Genomic DNA, 6192 nt, shown 5'->3' with positions numbered 1-6192 from the left:
AAGTGAAATGAAAATATAAATAGTTATCTATATCGTTGTACAATAATATAAAACCTCACGATGTCAGACATTATTTAGACATTATTTAGGACAGATGCTTCATAAAAAAGGAGAGCTGCTGGAATTAGCTATTAATTCAGAATATTTGGAGGATATTATCACACATTATATGTCATAATCCACATATATGTGTGTGATAATGGTCCCATAAACCCATGTGTTGGAGAGACTGCTTCCATCGCCGCTTTCAATAACAGCAGAGAGAGTTCTTTGAACAAAAGTATATCCAGTTCAGTTACTCTAAGTATTTCTCTCAAGGCACATGTGATGAGACAGCAGCAGAGGGAGGCCTCGTCCCGTCTCTTCCTCAGACCCCGTGCCCCACAGTCTGACCTCACACCCACTTTGAAGTGCTTGCAGCAGGAGTAAGCATGTTTGAAGGGCCCCCGAGTGGAACATGAGTCCCTGGCTCATCTGGTTTAGACCTGGCAGGAAATGGACCACACTGACAGCCCACACTATGCCTGGGAGGGAAGTTTCCATCAGTTAAGATGCCACAGAGCGTGTGTGCGTGTGTGTGTGTGTGTGTGTGTGTGTGTGTGTGTGTGTGTAGGCTTCTGATTATTCTGCAGTTGTTGTAATGTTTACCAGTTGGTGCATGTGTCACAGTGTATCAGTGTGTTTGTCATCTCCAAAGGTATACTTGGACGTTTTGGTCTGAAGAAAAAGAACCACGCTGTTCTCCGAGTTCATCGGTTGTTTATTTGTTTGTTGCTTTGGAAATGATACCTGATATGATACGAGAGGCTACTGGTGATTCATAAAGGCAGTGATACTGGAACTCTGCCTTGAAAACCTTTACGCATTCAAACATTACATTCTTTGGTAAAAATAAATTATTAAGTTAAATTGAATTCCATTAAGTTCCAGATCTATAACCCAACATGCACATGAAGCATTTGCTGGATGACAGACAATAATGTAAAAGTTGTTCCAGTAACACTTTATCATTTATCATTTATGTATATGCATTTATCAGGCAGCGGTTCATGTCTTAGCAGCTGCTCCTTCAAACTTACATTAGTTTATACATCTTCCTCTGTAGAGCATGTGCATATACAGTATATTACTACATATGTGTTCCTATATACTGTATATATTACTATGAGATACTTTGGTAATGTGTCATTGTTTTAAAACACTGACATACACCCACTAAAATGTCTAATAAAATGATAACAGATTAAGTTAATGCAAAACAGAAACAAAATAAATTGAACTTTTCCTCATTTACTTGCTCACACGCTCGTCATCTGAATAACGTTATCTTTGCAGGGGTTGCAGAGGAACTTTTCTAAATTGAGCTAAAGCACTGAGGAGGATTATACTATATCTCAGGTCTGCGCTGGAATGGGAGCAGATTTCTCTCAGCTGATGTCAGGTGAATCAAAGCAGAATGGAAACAAGTCAAGATGATCAGCAAACGGCACAAAAGCCGAGATCTGTGATCTTATGGTAGTGTTTCAGCGCTCACACAGGTGGTTGCACATTGATTTTGGAAAGATCGTAATCGTCTAATATATTTGTCTAATTGTAGACGAATATAGGTGCAGTACTGCGTAAATGTCACACAATCACATCAGAAGATTAAAAGATAACACTTTTTACATCTTTAAATAAATAACGGCAAAATAAAAGAAAACAAAACCAACCCAAGAGCATGACGCCATTTAATCCAGATCCTGTCGTGCAACATAAGCATGCTCATGTGCTTGTGTCTCTAATGCCTCTCCTTTGACCCAGTACCTGGAGCACGCTGTGGCTGCAGCGGTACACGCTACGCTCACCGGTCAAGATGCCAATGTTTAGCGAGACTCCAGCCAGAGCAGCCCAGGCGGCCATGTCTGGGGGGGGCAGCAACATGAACCACTGCAACCTTCAGCCAAAGGTCCGCTCTCACACTGTCTTCCAGCGCTGCCATTTATAGATGCCTTTAAACCCCCATTTATTAATGCACACATTTCGGATCTTGGTTTGTAAAATGCGTATTGTTGAAAATGAAGAATATACAAAATGTACTTAATTTAAATTTGATGGGGCTGGAGCAAAAGCTGGTGGGAATTCTACTATTCTCATTATGTTTTAGAAGTAAATGATAAAATGAAATATTTCTGTTTTATTTGTGAAAATTAATGTTGCACTTTTTGTTCTCAGTTTATATTTTGATCAATGCCTTGGCCACTCACTGTAACTATAGTCATGCAAACACATACACCTAGCACATAATTGAGACACTACATTTTACAGAGAGAGAAAGAGAGAGAGAGAAAGCGTTGGAATGAAGGTTCAGGTCTGGGGCATTGGAAAGTGACAGTTTGTGTGACAGCACCAGAGGAGGAGGGAGCCACAGCAGCAGAGGTGGATCGATGGAAACGGGTCGGTCTGCGGAATGGACCCGCCAAGTGCAGATGCTGGGGCCACATGGAAACTTTCCGCCTCCGCCTCTCAGGCAGCTAAAGAAGTTGTAGGTATTAAATGTCGTTGGAGAGAAAAAAAAGGGAAAAATAGCAAATTGAAGATCCAGACATGAAGATGGAAAAGTTTGTCAAGCCACTTCATCCTTTTATGACCATCCTGATGCCTTGAATCAGTAGTTAGAGCAGATTATGCTTCAGAGCATCGTTAAAAACACGGAGGTGATGAACGGCGGCGCTTTGAGTGAGCCGCGCCGCGTCTGCTGCGTCACACTGGGCTCAGACTGCAGTGTAGCGACACGCAGGGATGAGGCAACGCTGCGTCGGGGGAGACAATTATCATTTTTGGCAGCCGCTCCTCGTTAAAACCGTTCCCATCCCATTGAGAATCAACAGCAGATGTTTCAGGCACTCGCCGTCACCGTGGGCCTCGCGCTTGGACCAAAGGTAAATTTGTTTATTCATCATGTTGAGATATATCACCCACAGCCGCAAACCCTGGTGCAGACATTCTTCCTTCCCAGAGTGAATGAAGTCTAATAACTTTTCCCCCTGACTTTTCCTCTGATGCCACAGAAAAATCAATTTTCCCTTCACTCGGTGAAATATCTCCACGTTTCCTCCGTGGACTGGCACAAACAGTAACAGACACCAGACGATCTGCGCGACCCAAGTGTGACATCACCGACCTCACCACGTCTGGTGCCTGAGCGCTGAGTTGCCTTCAAACACTTGCAAACGCACTCCAACTGGTATTTTGTGTACAATTCTAAGGGCCAAACCTCAGCCCTACTCTAGTTTGTCGAGATGAGGAGTAAAGTCAGACGTTGCATGGTGACGGCCTAAGTACAGCTTCAATCAGCAGTAGCCTCCTGTATGTATGTGACTGTATGTTCACCCAAAGGAGACATACATCCATGTATTGTGACTTTAGAATAAGGCCTTTTAAATAATCTCAATCCCTCTAACCTCCGAGCATTAGCACCTTCACCTTGCACCTGATTAAACCTTGCTCTTCTGCCATTAACGCACGTTGAGCGGTCGGAGGTAGTGGTCAGTTCAGGTCAGATTCCCCCTCTTTTTTTTTTTTTTTCCAGGTCCCATGTTCACACTCAGAGGGAGCGGGGTGCATGCCATGCAGCAGTCTGAGGCCTATTAATAACCACAAGGGATGGAGTCGGGGCGCAATCTGCATGGCGTGTAAATTTAGACCCTCCCACTGGATGTTCCGTTGATGTCTCAAGCCTGACCCCGGCCCAGGCTGCTGCAAAGCCCACAATTCAAGAGTGCACACAGAAGCGCATGCTCATATCATGAACTATGTGCAAAGTGTGATGAGCTAAGGCGTGCGAGAGTAACCGCCGTCGAACCTTCTTTATTTTTTATCCTTAAGTGGCTGCTGTCCAGAGGAAACTGTTTCCTGCAGGAAGCAAAGTCATTTCACAAAAGATTTTCGAACTGACTGCATGTGGAGTTGGATGGAGTGATTATGGCGGTTCCCACAGCCTTATCCAGTGTCTCTGTCCCTGCCAGAGTTATGTGATGGATCAGAGGGGCTGAAATGCATAAACAGGGACAGGAGTAAGTGATCTTCAAGGTATGCCAGCAAACATGTGATGTATTTAGTTCACAGCCTCGTGGAAGACCCTGACTTGAAAAAAATAACAATACTGTCTTCTTTCCATCTTGGTGCCTGTTTATCGAAGTCCCTTAAGAGACAACAAGTAAAGAACCTGAATAGTTACACTGGATTTAAAAACCACACACTTAATACTCGAGTAAAAGTCAAGTTGCTTAGGAATTATTCTCTAATATTGGAATGATACTGTAAGTTCACTAAGCACTGAACCACAAAGTCCATGCTCAACATACTAAAGTGCAATAAGGTGTGTACAATATGTGTAGAGTACGTACAGCGGATGACAACATACATGTGGAAATTCAGGTCAAATTTGAACAACAAACTGAAAAGATGAAGAAATATGCAACTGTTTTTAATAAGAGATAAAGAAAATAAAAGATAAGAAAACAGATGCTATAGAGACAAAAACAATGGAGCAGATTTTATAGTTTCATCGGTCGCATTGACCTGTTTTGCATAACTAGGTTCCATTTATTTTCATTGTCACTGTTCCAGCAGAACATCAGACACATGGAGCAAATGTGTGAACCCGTTCTCATTGGATTGACACGTTTTCTCTTTCCTTTTGCAAAACAGTTAACACTGACGTCATTCAAACAGTCTAAACTCCATTGTTTTAGCCTTGTGACCAAGAAAAACCACCGTACACAATTCTTTCCATAAAAGGTAAATTTGATATAAACTACAAAGACAACAAATAGCAACAGGCTTCAATGACGATCAATGAAGCCCTGATTCACACTGAGATCAGTGGTTTGTATTTTGCTGTCCACTTTGTTGTGGAATTAGTTTTTGCTGCATATTTTCAATGTTTTGACACAGTTAGAGCCTTCTGCCAACAAAGCGTGTCATTATGACATTGGGGCAGCTGTTTAGACCTGTGTGTGAACTGTTAAGAGAATGTGTTGTTTTACTGGATGGCTGCGTCAAAGCAATTGATAAAAACTGTAATCATTTTAATTAATGACAGATTATTTCTTCCACTAAAACACATCAATATATTTCATTAATTATTTTAAATTAACCAACCTGATGTTCATGAGTCACACAGGTCAGGAACCACCATCAACTTTTGTCTGAACCCGCCCCATCTGCCTTAGAGTGAACAACAAGATGCAACAGGATAAGATGATGTACTATTGTGTTTTAGTTATTTTTTATTTTTCAAAGAACTCCAGATACAATTTTCCAATGTGACGTTTTTATAATTTATATTTATGTTTTGATCTATTCCAGTGTCAAACGCAGTAGGACTGTAATTTCATTGTGTTTGATGCTGTGTGTGTGTTTATTGTTCAGGTTTCAATTAGTCAGGCAGTATAAAATACAGTTTTTATTTGTTGCTTTGACGCAGCCGTCCAGTGAAACAACACCAGTCCAAAACGCTGCTTCAACGTCATGATGACATACTTTGTTTGCTAAAGGCTCTAACCGTGTCAAAATACTGGAAATATGCAGCGAAAACTCATTTTGCCTTCAAACAATACAACTTGCAACCAAGCACATGAACACACGTGCCATTTTAAGGACTGATAGCAAATTGAAGATGTGTATTATGGAGAGTCAAACAGGTTCTATGGTTCATACTGGTCTTACTGGTTTCTAATAGTTGGGAACAGAAGGTTTCTCTTTGGTCACCAAAGCTAAAACAATGGAATTTGGACTGTTTGAATGACGTCAATGTTTGTTTTGCAAAAGGGTTCACACATTTGCTTCATGTGTCTGATGTTCTGATGGAATAGTGACAATGAATATAAATGGAACCTAGTTATGTAAAACAGGTCAAAGCGACCGATAAAACCTGTAATCCTCGCCCTTCAGATGTGCACTTCATGGCAGGTTCATTTGATTCTTAATCTATGCAAAATTGTCTAACTGTCCTGCACGTGCAAAAAAAAAACATCCTGGATCCAGACCAAGCGTTTAAAACATCTAATTTCTAGATGCATTAACTGTTCTGTCCAGTTTGATTTTTGAAAGTGGCATAAAAGGAACTCAATGACATCAATACGAACTCAATAAGATCAGCTGTCGCCGCTGCCTTCACACCAAACAAGCGGATGACAGGTCTCCGTC

This window comes from Betta splendens, chromosome 6 (assembly GCF_900634795.4).
Source record: "Betta splendens chromosome 6, fBetSpl5.4, whole genome shotgun sequence".
Taxonomy (NCBI): Eukaryota; Metazoa; Chordata; class Actinopteri; order Anabantiformes; family Osphronemidae; genus Betta; species Betta splendens.
This window is presented reverse-complemented; position numbering follows the sequence as displayed.